General features: G+C 46.2%; 1 protein-coding gene across 4 annotated transcripts in view; it reads left to right on the top strand.

Annotated features, from left to right (window-relative positions):
• TANK (TRAF family member associated NFKB activator) overlaps positions 1 to 14,816 on the top strand; it is a 100,013-nt gene that overhangs the window by 41,416 nt on the left and 43,781 nt on the right. Inside the window, exon 2 of one of the 4 annotated variants that reach the window (XM_077272845.1) lies at positions 1,148 to 1,220. The exons of 1 other annotated variant lie outside the window; for it this stretch is intronic. The gene's annotated coding sequence lies outside the window, so the exon portion shown is untranslated. Of the gene's footprint in view, positions 1 to 1,147; positions 1,221 to 6,092; positions 6,303 to 14,816 lie in introns of those variants that run through there. 2 more of the 4 variants (XM_077272842.1, XM_077272846.1) reach the window with 2 other exon arrangements.

The following is a 14,816-nucleotide window of genomic DNA, read 5'->3' as shown; positions in this document are numbered from 1 at the left end:
TCAGCGGGAAAGGTCAGAGAGGCCAGCGCCTGCGCACTGCAGTACTTTCCTCTGCCCTCAACAGAGCAGAGAAGTGCGCCTGCGCAGGAACACAATGCCAGTTGAGCCATGAAGCCAGCAGGAGGGCGGCAATCATAAGAAGATGGGAGGCGCCGGAGCAGGACCTGCGACACCCATTGGACCAGACCGCTCTATAGGTGAGTGTAATAGAGTGCAGGGTAGAGTATGTCACCACGGAACAGACAGACCAACTGTTGAGGGGAATTTATTAACAGGAGTAAGATTCTCCTCGCAGGGAGTAAACAGGGGGTTAATAGAGATAAAGCAAACAGTAAACAGTTAAGCGGAATCGAAATGGTTAACGAGTGTTCTTGTAACTTATCAGTCCAGGGAGGTCCTGACTGGAGGGTCCTTATTCCAACGTGGGTATAGTCACCAGCAGAGCTTGAGATCCAGCATGGTGGCTTAGTGGTTAGCACTGCAGCCTTGCAGCGCTGGAGTCCTGGGTTCAAATCCAACCAAGGACAACATCTGCAAAGAGTTTGTATGTTCTCTCCGTGTTTGCGTGGGTTTCCTCCGGGCACTCCGGTTTCCTTCCACATTCCAAAGACATACTGATAGGGAATTTAGATTGTGAGCCCCATTGGGGACAGTGATGACAATGTCTGTAAAGAGCTGGGGAATATGTTAGCGCTATATAAAAATAAAGATTATTATTATTATCCTGAAGCCTCTCCTCTGTCTCCTGGGAACTGGAGAAGCTGGAAGCAGGAAGTAACTCAGCCACTCTTCTGTGACTCTCTGTATATTAGGCTGGCAGTCTTTCTGCAGTAGCAATGCTACACACACTGAGCAGTTTACTTGTCTCACTCAGGGGTCTTGGCTTGTCACTGCGGTCACCGGGGCTGCGCGTTCACGTCACTGTCAGAGGATACGTCTTCTCTGATTATGGAGGCTTCCAAGTCCACACTCTCACATCCAGCCTTCACTACGGCTGGTATCTCTGCCTCAGTGCCCTCACAGGGAGCACTCTCTCTCGGGGAGCGCGACGATGCAGCCTGCTTTCTCTCTGGCGCACTGTCCCCTCTGTCTCGCGCGCTCTGCTCTCCCACTCTTTTCTGACCACACCCCTCTCTCCCCCCAACAGTGACATGGTCCCTTCTGTCCAGGGCAGAAAGTCTTCCCCCCGTCAACCCAGCTGTCTGACTAAGTGGTTCCAGGTAAGGAGCAGGGAAAGCAACCTCCTTGCATGAGTATAATAAAAGTTATTTTTCTTCTCTTGCATTTTAGAATGCTGTAGATAAGCCCTGAAAGGCGGTGTCCATAACTAGTATCGGCCAAACCTGGTGATAGCTTCCCTTTAATGTGATTGGAAGCTGAGATGTAGCACCTGAGAAGGTGCACAGAGCACAGTGCACAGAGCTGTGGCCATGGCCGGTTTTAGGCAAAGTGGGGCTCTAGGCAAAGTTTAAAATGGGGCCCCAAATGCTAACATATTGCACATCATACAGAAGCATTTCGGTTGTATTTACATGCTCTGATCTCAGGCCACTAAACGAGTGTGATCAACAATACTGAAGTCTTTGGACGTTTGTTTCCCGGCCTCTTTCCACCGTCTGAGAAAGAATGAAGGGGACAGAACGATCACTAATAGATCACTAACAGATCACCATACAGTATCATGTTATCAGCAGCACATCTACAGTTTACACCGGCGATGTGCTGCTGAGAACAATGAATTTAATTCCGGCATAAACAATCCAATCACCCAATGAATATGCAGCATTTTGCTTGTTTAGTATAATACACCCCATAGTCCTCTATATATTATAATGTGCACCACAGTCCTCCATATTGTAAAATGAACACCCTATAGTCCTCCATATAATATAATGTGCCCCATAGTCCTCCATATAGTATAATACACTCCTCATAGTCCTCCATATAGTATTATACACTTCCCATAGTCCTCCATATAGTATAATACACTCCTCATAGTCCTCCATATATTACAATATACTCCTCAGTCCTCCATATAGCATAATACACTCCTCACATTGCTCCATATAGTATAATGCACTGCCATAGTCATCCATATAGTACAATTCACTTCCCATAGTATAATGCACCCCATAGTTCTTCATATAGTATAATGTATTCCCCATAGTCCTCGATACAGTATAATTCAGCCCACATATAGTATAATGCAGCCACCACCCCACAGAGTATAATGCAGCCACCCCAGAGTATAATGTAACCCCCCACAGAGTATAATGTAACCTCCCCATAGAATATAATGCAGCCCCCCATATAGTATAATGTAGCCCCCTCATAGAGTATGATGCAATCACCTCTCATAGAATATAAATATAATACAGCCCCCCATAGAATATAATGTAGCCCCTAACAAGATATAGTACAGCCCACCTCCCCATAGAATATAATGTAGCCCCATCAAAGGGTATGATGCAATCATCCCTCATAAAATCTAATAAAGCCCCCCACAGAATATAATGCAGCCCCCCATAGTATATAACACAGCCTCCTCCATAGAATATAACGTATAATGTACCCCCCAAATATATAACACAGCCACATAGTATATAACACAACCTCCCCCATAGAATATAATATACCCCCATAGTATATAGCACAGCCCACATAGTAGTATATAGCACAGCCCACATAGTAGTATATAGCACAGCCACTTAGTATATAGCACAGCCCACACAGTAGTATATAGAACAGCCCACACAGTAGTATAAAGCACTGCCCATACAGTAGTATACAGCACTGCCCACAGTAGTATACAGCACTGCCCATACAGTAGTATATAGCACGGCCCACAGTAGTATACAGCACTGCCCACAGTAGTATACAGCACTGCCCACAGTAGTATACAGCACTGCCCATACAGTAGTATACAGCACTGCCCACAGTAGTATACAGCACAGCCCACAGTAGTATACAGCACTGCCCACAGTAGTATACAGCACTGCCCACAGTAGTATACAGCACTGCCCACATCCCCCCTTCCCTCCCCGCCTCTCTCCTCCTGAGAATGGCCGCACAGTCCAGTAAAAAAAAACAAAAAAAACACAAGCTCCTTACCTCTCCCCGAGCCCACGCTGCTCCCTGCTCCTGTGTCGGCGGCTGCCTGGAACACAGTGAGTGCTCGATGACGCGCACCCGCTGTGTCAGAGGAAGAGCGGGGAATGATGGGAGAGGGAGCTTCAGGTGACGCTCTCTTCTCCATCATTGCTTTGAACTGTACCAGAGACACCAGTATAGTTCAATGCGGCGGGGGAGTCAGCGCTGGAGGCAAGCAGGTCCCCCTGCCTCACAGGGGCCCCATAGCGGCTGCGTGACTTGATGCTAGCTGGGGGCCCCTGGAGGAGCGGGGGCCCCAGGCAGCTGTCTGGTCTGCCTGCCCCTAACGTCGGCCCTGGCTGTGGCATCCCGGCTCTATACACTGTGTACATCCAGCCACTACAGGAACTGCAAACAGCTCATCGGTGGCAGTCCTGAGGGTTGGACCTCCACCAATCTGCTATTGATGACCTATCCTAAGGGCAGGTGCAGATGAGCGTATTTTTGGTGTGAGTGTAATACGATAAAATATCAGATCACACTCAGATCAATTTTAGTCTCTGTGGCCGTGCAGAGACTGTCCGAGGAAAAAAAAATCACAGCATGCACGAGTTTGATCGGATATTCGGATCACAGTCAGCCGTGCAAGTCTATGGGTGGGTGTGAAACATAGGACTGCACTTGGATGACATCTGAGTGCAATCTGATTTCCACAGATTGACAAAATGGAGAAGATTGAAACCTGCCCTTAGGATAGGTCATCAGTATTAACAATTTATATTGTATAAAGGCTAGTAGCACCACAAAATAGCCCTGGCGACCCTGTTACATCCTAGACTTTTTAATTGAAAGCTGTAGCCCATCATGTTTTCAGGAAGCAGGGCCGCCATCAGGGCATTACTGCCCTTACTGCTGTATGGGGCCTGGTGAGAAGCAGTACAGAGGGGGGCCCGCAGGTCCGGGGCCCCCGATCTTGTGCTTCTGCTGACCGAGCCCCATCGTGCACTAAAGTGCTGTGCGCTGCGGAGCACACGTCGGTGCTGGGGCCCGGGAGTTTTCTCTGAGTTGTGCACGGCCATCTAACCTTGACGGCTGCGCAGCTCCCTCCATCCTCTCTGTACTTCTGGTCAGGTGATGGCGCGTACGCACGATGGGTACCAGACACTAGAAGCAGAGATACGCCTGCAGGGGAATGACTGTGAGGTAAGTATAAAAACCGTTTTTGTTTTCTTTATAAAATGAATTAAATGGGTGAGGGGAGGAGGAGGGGGACTTCAAATGATGAAGTGTGTGAGGGGGACTTCACATGATGAAGTGGGGGGTGGGGACTGTAAACAATGAAGTGGGGGTGAGGAAGACTGCACATGATAAAGTGGTGGGGTGAGGGGTACTACACATGTTGAAGTGGGGGGTTGAGGGGGGCTGCACATGATGAAGTGGGGGGTTGAGGAGGCTGCACATGATGAAGTGGTGGGGTGAGGTGAACTGCACATGATGAAGAGGGGGACTGCACATGATGAAGTGGGGGAGTGAGGGGGACTGCACATGATGAAGTGGGGGAGTGAGGGGGACTGCATATGATGAAGTGGGGGGTGAGGGGGACTGCACATGATGAATTTGGACTGCAAATGATGAAGTGGGGGAGGGGGAACTGCATATGATGAAGTGGGGGGACTGCAATGATGAAGTGTGGGAGGGGGAACTGCACATGATGAAGTGGGGGTGAGGGGGACTGAACATGATGAAGTGGGGGTGAGGGGGACTGCACATTATGAAGTGGGGGGACTACACATGATGAAGTGGGAGGGTGAGAAGGACTGCACATGATGAAGTGTGGGGCTGAGGGGGACTGCACATGATGAAGTGGGGTGGTGAGGGGGACTGCACATGATGAAGTGGTGGGGGAGGGGGACTGAAAATGATGGAGAGTGGGATAAGGGGCTGCAAATGGTGAAGTATGGGGAACTACAGATGAAGTGAGGGGGGATGGGGGACTGCAAATGATGAAGTGAGAGGTGATAGGGGACTGGAAATGATGAAGTGCGGGGAGGGGACAGGGGATGGCAAATGATGAAGGGGGGATGAGGGGGACTGCAAATGATTGAGTGTGAGTGATGGGGGACAGCAATTGAATTGAAGGTGGGGAAAACAAATGATGAATTGAAGGTTGGGGCTGGCGAGAGCAAATGATGACGGGAGCAAATAATGTTGAATTCTGAGGGTGGGGGAGTAAATGATGTATTGAATGTGGAGGAGAGCAGTTGAAAATGAATAGATGGTGAGAGAAAAAGACATGACATTGAATTGGGGCAGAAGGGGCATATAATGAATAAGGGTTAGGGTTAGAGTGGGAGGTACATAGTGGGGGGCGTTGAGGATGCAATGACTGGTAATGAATTGGGAAAAGTACAGGTGATAATTTATATATTAGGTGGGGAAAGTGGCTATTTATAGTTAGTGGGGGCACAGTGGTGGATTATAATTTATATTTGGAATGGTGGATTGCATAATAACCAATTATATATTAATGGTGGGCTTTCCTGATGAAGAAGTCTTTTGTACTTTGAAATGTGTAGAATAAACCACTATCCATTTGACAATCTGGGATATATATACGTCTCATAATTAATCAGCAAGCGTGGAAATCATCCACAAACCTCTCCTTTCTTTCCTGTATATCGTTTGGTCATTTACTGACCCCTGGATCTGCTGCAGCTGATGTGCTTTATTACATGCTTTATAGATACTCATAAAAGGTGAGTGTAATTTTGATTTTATTGCTCGCCATACTCCTCGGATAAGACCCTATGTTGCGCTGATCTCTCCTACAGCTCTGCGACAAGCTCAACTTTTTCCGAAAGGCCCTGATAGTCATCCCTCTGATCTACTGCTCTGAATAAGGAGAGGACTCTGCATGATCTATTTTAGGGGCTAGCACCTTCCCAGGACTGCACATTGCCTGCTAAATGTTGCATAAGTGATTTCTGTGTGTTCAAAGTGCCCTGAAAGCGTGTGCAAAGGAGGTGTTCCTGCTGACGTCAGGGGGAGCGTGGCTTTCACTCAGTTTCCTCTTCCCATTGAAGCCTAGTAGTTGTGTTACTTAATCTCCTCTGCACAACAGAGGCAGGTCTGGTCAGGCTTCAAGCTGCTCCTATGTGTCCGCTGCGTCCCAGGCAGAAAACTGCTTCAGGATTAGTGCCAAGTCTACGTTGGTGAGTAGTGGGGGGTCCTAATAATGAACCTTAGGGTTATCGGGGGGAATTCTAGCTTTACCATAAGTTTCGTTTCGATCTTTGAAGCAATTTACTTTCACCCCTCTGTGTCTCTGGTCCTTACTTTTGCTTCACTATTGGTGAGTTTCCTGATACTGAAACTTACAAATCTGCTGTTGCCTTCAGACGAGATGTCGCACACAATGGCTCCAACTCACACTTATGCCTTTTTTGTGTTTTTACGGACTCGGACAGAACGTGCCGGTAGAGAGGTGGCAACACATTGACATATCAGGGCGCAATGTAATTAGACAGCAGATTCCTCAGGTGCCAAGACACTGTGAAGGCAAAGATTCACTGTATGGGACCCGTCGCTAGGCCAAATCCTCACTAATTACCCGTAGAGAGGAAAAAAATCAATGTGGAGTTAGGCCGATTTCATACATCCGTGATGTACGGACTGGCCAGGGGGTCTCCTATCCTGAACTCGGCAGCTCCATCTATGCCCATGAGGCTGATGACGAGTTCAAGTCAAGGGACCCGCAGCTGGCCATGACATACTCGGACCATGAAACATGGATGTGTGAAGCCGGCCTAAAGCTCCATCTTAGGGTCCTGGCCGGCTGCGGGTCCCTTGACTTGAATTCATCAGCCTCATGGGCATAGATGGAGCTGCCGGGTTCGGGACAGGAGATCCCCTGGCCAGTCCGTACATGGCCTAATGGAGCTGACGAGTTCCCCCTCTGGCAAGTCTGTTCTCTAGACCGATATCTCCACATACGAGAAAAACGGTCCAATTACGGTATTCTGATTAGAATTTTGTCAAAGCGGAATCAGTTGGTCTCGTACGTGGAGAGAAACAAAAGAGTCTCTCCACCTCCTCCTTTCTGACAGTCCATGAAAATCAGACTGCAGTCAGATTTCATCTGAGCGTGGTCCGATTTTTTTCACGGACCCATAAACCTACATGGCTGATTTTGATCCGAACCCTCGGATCAAAATAGGACATGTCTCTGATTTTTATCCCACTGTCCACCCAGTCAAAGGAAAAAAAATGGACATGTTGGACAGCCCCATGGAATATTATAGGTGCGAGCGCTATCTATGGAAATCACGGATAGCACTCGTACGAGAAAATCGGTTGTATGCACGAGCCCCAAGAGTTATTCCTTTAACGAACGACATAATGGTGCTATAATGGCAACCGTTTAACATATACGTCATACAAATCTCCGGACAAATCTCCTATGCCTGCGACGGACGACATAGTGGCATTCATTGCGCATAGGCTCCTATGTTAGAGAAACATTTATCTTGTAGTTTATTCTAGTTTAGTTTATCCGGATGGAGGTCAGGAGGGCACTATTAGGCCTCCGTCTGGTAAATCAGGGCCTATGGATTTGTTTAACATGGTCAACACAATGTGAAAAGAGCCTAAGCGTTCTCACCTTATACCCCCACATTATAACCTGTATTGCATGACAGCCATTGTCAGACTGGCCAGCCACAGCACCAGAATGTTCGGTGGTGGGCCACACAATAATGGGCTATCAGGGTCCGGCAGGAGACAACTGACTTAGGAGTCAATCATTTAGCAGTAGGGTCTATTTCTTATGAGACGGTTCACAAATAACCTGTCAGATTTTTTTTCGATGATGCCTCCAATATTTACAATTTATCTTCCAATGTGTCAAAAATTCCGGGATATTTTTTGAGAAAAATTAAACTGTTAGGATCGGTGCATGGATGGAAATCTGATGAATCGCAACGGCATCATTGTAGATGAGATTTGATGCTAGTAAGAAAAGCCACCATGTAAATTAATGGTTACTATAGATATCAGTCTTTGCAATACCAAGGAAGAAATGTGCAGAAAATTTGCACCATTTTTGCAACAAAATCCACGAGTTTCACAGACTTGGTCATTTGTGAACGTCTGAAATTTGGTTTGGTGTCGACAGATACATTTTATTGATAACTTGGGTCAAGTCAGACCAAGGTCGCATTCACACATCCATTTGTTACGGTTCAAGTATAGACGTTAACAGTAGCATAACTTGAAGATTGTGGGCCCCAATGCAAAACCTATGATGAAGCCCCCAACTATCACTATTCTTTAGTTTTGCTCTTCTCATAGGGGCCGAAAGAGCTTTTTAGGGCTTCCTAGGTCCGGTGCTAGTGCAACACCTGCACCTATTATAGTTACGCTCCTCTAGACCTTAATTCATGGGCCATCCACAGGTCTCCTAATCTGAGCTTAACAGCCACTTAGGCATATACAGTATGAGACTATCAAATTTGGGTTACCGCTCATTCAGATGTCAGTGATTTTTCTTGTGCTCCAAAAAACCGAGTTTCATCAGCATTTTTGATGATCAGATGACGGTCAGAAGGGTTTCTTCAGAGTTTAGTCAGGGTCAGGGTTTCTTTTTCATCAGAGTTTAATCAATTTTTCTCCCTAAAAACAATGAGGTTTTTTTTAACTTCTTTTATCAAACAGTCAGTGATAAACAGATAGCACATGGATGTGCCTACGAGCGCAGTCCGATATTTTTCGCAGACCCAAAGACTTGAATTGCCAATTTTGATCCAGCACTTAGATCGGTTTTTGACATGTCTCCATGCTTAGGTGTGGCACTTGAGCCAAAGAAAAAAAATTGGACATGTGAACTACCCCATAGACTTTCATAGGTACAAGATCTAACCATAAAAATCACAGATGACACTTGTATGAGAAAATCTGACTTGTAAATGCCCCCTTAGGAGACCTTCAGCCAATTCGTAAACTACGGTTTGTACATGACACATAGGTGTGTGAATGTGGCCTGATGGTACGTTCACACAGTTTTATGAGGACTTTGGAGCAGGTTCTGCTTCAAAATCTGCATCAAAATAAGCTTAAAGGACTTTTATTTATTTTATTTATTTTTTTGCAATGTTACCAACTATCTTCCTGTTGTACCCAGCGCTGGCTCAGAGCGGTCGCAGACTGCTTCTGCCGGCAATTCAGCGGCTTCCGCTGACGTTGTGTTATCAAAGCAGCACCTACTTTTCCGCTCTGCTCTGTGGACAGGGCGTGAATGCTGATGTCATGCTGATTGACAGCCGGCTCCCCACTGCCTAACTGCGGGGAGCTAGCTATCGGTCAGCATAGCGGAAGCAGTCACGCCCCATTGACAGAGCAGGTTGGAAGAAGAACAGCTACTTTGGTTCACATGGAGCAGCTGAATTGCCAGCAGGAGAGGTCGGTGACTGCTCTGAGCTGAAGCCTGATACAACAGGCAGGTAGTTAGTAACTGCCTGCCTGTTAGTCTTTGGGCCCATAGTAAAAAAAAAATCCTGGATAACATTTTAAAAGGTTGCTCACTAAATTTTTTGCATTAAAAACAGATCCCTGGGAGTATTAAAACAACAAAGGACAGATGGTTGTCTACTGGTCCCCCCCAGAATAGCTCTCTATGTTCCTTGCCGGGATCCTCGCTTGCTCTTCTGCTTCAAATCAATTGGAATGAGGAAAAAAATCTCGGAGTTCAGGTTTATTGTTTTTTCTTCCGAGTAGTTTAAAGAATTTCTAGAATGTAAAAAAACATCAGCCAACCTTTCCTGTGGAGGAACCTTAGAATGGCTTCACTTGACCGAGTTGCAGGGTCCATTTTCCAGGCTGCAATTTCCAGAATGGTCCCACATCACCTGATCCAAACTTAAAGGGACTTTCTGATTTTAGAAATCCTCTGTCCCCCGGGTGCAATTTGCTTTCTAAACTCACTCGCCCTCCCCGGGTCTAGCACTGAGTCTCCTCCGCTGCTCCCGGTATCTGTTGTTGTCTGTAGCGCTAACATCACTTCAACAGAGCTGCAGCCAATCAATAAGCTCTGCACCTCTGCCAAGGTTGCTGGTGCAAGGCATTTAGGGCCATTGTCATCACTGATTGGCTGCAGCGCTTTCAACAAGTAATCAGATAATATCAGACCCCGACAGCAGCAGCTTAGCTTTCGCACTGGACCCGGGGAGGCACAGTAAAGCCTAATTTGTTCTTTTAGAGCAAACTCTGCCTTTGAACAGGGGTTTTCTGAAATGAAAGTCAAAGGGAATCTCATATGATTCATACTGACCAAACCGCGGGATTGCACGGGATTTCAGAAAAGATTTGGCCTGGGGCCATTGCCAGAGACAAGAGTAGTCCAGCACTGCCCCCGTCCGAATTCTCCCAGCACTGCTTCAAGTGATTGACAGGACACCTATGCGAGAGATCTGTCAATCACCAGATGCCTTGCCCACCACTTGAGAGTCTTGGGGGGGTTACTGTTTTTTCAGGCTCTGTTCACATCTTCATTACAACCTCTATTTGAAGCTTCCATTGTAGATCTGGCCAAAAGTACTGGCTATTTTGTTGTATAAAATGCCAAGTCCTTAAAGGGTATGTGTGGACTGGCCCATAGGGGAACGGGGAATCCCCCGGTGGGCCCCTGTGCAGATCTAGGCCCCATCCCCACTGTATGGGCAGTACTTGGCATAATCCACTTGATTCTCTCTATACAGAAAAAAGCAGCATCTCATCATTCATGAACCAAACTATCCAGTTCATTATTATATACGATAGAGTACGGTAGAGATATAGATAAATTTGTGAACGAGGGTAGTGTAATATTTGTATGCAGGTTAAAAGTGGGCCCCCAAAGTCAATGTTACTGGTGGGCCCTTGGCACCGCAGTCTGACATGGTGTCCATGGTCTGGAATCCCAGCACTTTGGACGCAGCGGATACCCCGCTCCGCCCAAAGCGCTGCCCCCTTTTGTACGCTTCATTGAAAAAAGGCGGAATCACCGCATCCTATACATAGACTGTGTAATTTATCTTGCGGAGACTAAGCGTCTCCACAAGATAAATAGACATGCTGCAGTCTAGGAAGACGTGCCGCATGTGCGTATACGCACATCCCCTCCACTATGCTGTAACATCTGGACGCTGCAGCTGTGCGCAGCGTGCAATCCGCAGCAAATACTGAAGGAATACGCCCTGCGGAAACATAGCCTCAAGATACCCTAATAAATGTCATTATGGTCAATGTAGACTGTCGGGTGCCGCGGATGTCCAGCAGGTAAGCAGTTGGACACTGGCACTAATTTACTAACTCCTATGACAGAGCAAACCAGCAGAATTAAATAGACAGCAGCCACAGTGTTATCTCTTACCCCCTTACCACCCTGCGCATTACCGCAGTATCACCATAATCAAACTGACATGGTGAATCAAGGTGCCAGGTCATTTTTATCTTTCGATAAATAAAAAAATAATAGGGCACAAAAAATAATGTCAGAATCACCGTTTTTTTTTTGTTTTTAGTAAAACGAATGGTGCCATTCAAAACTAAAACACTTTCCGCAAAAAATCAAAGCCCTCATATGTCTATGAGGAAAGAAAAATAAAAAAGTTATGGTCCTTGGAAAAAGGGAAGAAAAAAATGAAATCACAAAAAACTAAAATTGTCTGCATCAGGAAGGGGTTAAAGGAGGACCCCCAGCCACCTCATATGTGTCTAAAGTAGATGGTCAGCTTTAGCCCTGTCCATAAGGTGCTGTATAATACTACAGATATTTTTCAACCTTTTTTAGGTCGATGGTTGAGTGACAGCTCATAGCCGGCTGTCACTTCCTTTCCACTGTAGTTATTTGGCAGGTCACACCAAGTTCATTACTCAGGCTATGAAGATGATGAACATAACCTGACTGACCGGTGATCTCTGTTCTCATTTACACAACTCAGAAAACATTTGTATCACCCAGATTTGTGAAATCTTGGGTTTGGCTTGAAAAATCTCCAAGAGCCGATAGGCGGATTCCATTGTAATATATCCTCTTACGTTCCTTGTTCTTCCAGTGCAGAAAAGAAATAGAAAATGTATGATTCATCCAGGGAAATCCTCCCTATACTTATGGCCCCTGTAGGAAGTTGAATAAACTTCTCAACATTCATTGTTGACTTGTGGCCTGCAAGTATCTCCTGATTTTTCACAGTTCTTCTGTGATTGGACACATTAATGAGCAAGCATTCTTCACAGGCATATATAGTATATTTTCAAGTGTTTATAGTATATTTTCAAGCCTTTAAATTATGCTTTGGAGGTGCAACATCTTCAAATCTTGTCTGCGCTAATTTTTATTCACGAGGCCTCATTTTCTCCATAGGCAAAAGGCGATCAGAAATTTATCAGTGTTTTTTTCATCAGTGTTTGATCAGTTTCATCAGTTTTACTGATGGAGGTTTATCAGGTCATATAATCCCTGAAAAATGAACAGCTTTACTTTTCGGAGTTCCAGGGAAAGGCGGACGAGGGGAGAGTGTGAAAGGAGAGTGTGAGAGGAGAGGGAGAAGATAGAGGAGAGTGAGAGAGGAGATAGAGGAGAGTGTGAAAGGAGAGTGTGAGAGGAGATAGAGGAGAGTGTGAAAGGAGAGTGTGAGAGGAGAGTGTGAGGAGATAGAGGAGAGTGTGAGAGGAGAGTGTGAGGAGATAGAGGAGAGTGTGAGAGAGGAGAGTGTGAGAGGAGAGTGTGAGGAGATAGAGGAGAGTGTGAGAGGAGAGTGTGAGGAGATAGAGGAGAGTGTGAGAGGAGAGTGTGAGGATATAGAGGAGAGTGTGAGAGAGGAGAGTGTGAGAGAGGAGAGTGTGAGAGGAGAGTGTGAGAGGAGAGTGTGAGGAGAGTGTGAGAGGAGAGTGTGAGGAGATAGAGGAGAGTGTGAGAGGAGAGTGTGAGGATATAGAGGAGAGTGTGAGAGAGGAGAGTGTGAGAGAGGAGAGTGTGAGAGGAGAGTGTGAGAGGAGAGTGTGAGGAGAGTGTGAGAGGAGAGTGTGAGGAGATAGAGGAGAGTGTGAGAGGAGAGTGTGAGGATATAGAGGAGAGTGTGAGAGAGGAGAGTGTGAGAGGAGAGTGTGAGAGGAGAGTGTGAGGAGATAGATGAGAGTGTGAGAGAGGAGAGTGGGAGATGATAGAGGAGAGGGATAGAGGAGGGTGAGAGAGGAGAATGAGAGAGGAGAGAGAGGAGATGGAGGAGAATGAGAGGACAGAGGAGATGGAGGAGAATGAGAGGAGAGAGAGGAGATGGAGGAGAATGAGAGAGGAGATGGATGAGAATGAGAGAGGAGAGAGAGGAGATGGATGAGAATGAGAGAGGAGATGGAGTAGGGTGGGAGAGGAGAGAGAGGAGATGGTGTAGGGTAGGAGAGGAGAGAGAGAAGAGGTAGAGAAGAGTGAGAGAGGAGAATGAGAGAGATGGAGGAGAATGAGAGAAAAGATGGAGGAGAATGAGAGAGGAGATGGAGGAGAATGAGAGAGGAGGGTGAGAGAGGAGTGAGAGAAAAGAGCAAAGAACTTATTTTCTCCCAAGAGCTGCTGGCTTTCAATCATGGGGACGTGCATGGAGCTCACATGTGCTATACTGTGAGCAGCGGCTCACTCCAGCACTTTGATTAGCAGCTTACTCTGCAATGTTGTGCTGCAGTGCCGGCTGTCAATCAATGTTTTGTGAGCAGTCACTGCAGCCAATCAATGCCTACCCAAAAACAAAGACAAAAACGCGGCAGAAAAAAAACCCTGTGATTTCGCACATGGGAATGTAGCTTTGGTATCAAAATCTACACACAAAAAATCTGCCGTCTTGGTTTTAATGGTTTCTTCTTTGTACTACTGGGATGATCACTATAAAAACTGCTATCAATCAAGTGAATCATAAGAGCGAAAAACTGAAGCTCGATTATTATCACAGCATTTATGGCAGCTGGACATTCCCCTCTACACTAATAGGCTGTGTGCCGATGCCACAGAGGGTTTCCACTTAGGAAATAACCTTTCAGGGGTTGTGCCAAAATTACAACTTTACACCTCTCCGCAGGATCAGTGATAGATGACTGACGGCATCGCATTGGGTGAATCTTCTGCAGATGCAGAAAAGATCCCAAGCAGATGGTAAATGTTATCTACTAGATCCAAGCAGCAGCAAACCCTGCGATCGGCTTCTCATCAAATGACCTTTTTAACAAAAATGCACTGTCGTAATAGGACAACTCCTTAAATTACTGTTTAATACAAATTGTGCAAGTTTCCACTATGGTTTGTGTTTCTATTTCTCCCTGATTTTAGCATCTTTACTGGTTTATTATATCCAAAGGTTGGAAATGTAAAACTTCTCACAGTCACTATAGAAAGGTATTAAAGGGGTTTTCCAAGTTAATAAGCATTTAGGCCAGAAAAGAGGAATGGTATAAAATGACAAAATGACCTACACTCTCGCGTTTAAATTAACAGCGCTCCGGTGGTCACCATCCGTCTTCGTTTACGTGGCTGATGTGATGACGTCCCCTGTTGTGAACTCCGTTTTCAGGCTCCCTCTTGTGGTCACAGATGGTATTGTGTGACTTTGGTTTTTTGGCTCCCCTTGGTGGTTTGGTTTATTATCCTGCGGGTCTGCTGGATCAGCTGCCTCGTTATTCACCAGGGAGGTTCCTATTTAGCTCTGCTT

The sequence above is a fragment of the Ranitomeya variabilis genome, chromosome 7 (genome assembly GCF_051348905.1).
Source record: "Ranitomeya variabilis isolate aRanVar5 chromosome 7, aRanVar5.hap1, whole genome shotgun sequence".
NCBI lineage: Eukaryota > Metazoa > Chordata > Amphibia > Anura > Dendrobatidae > Ranitomeya > Ranitomeya variabilis.
Note: the sequence above shows the minus strand (reverse complement) of the source record. Positions and strands in the feature narration are given on the sequence as shown.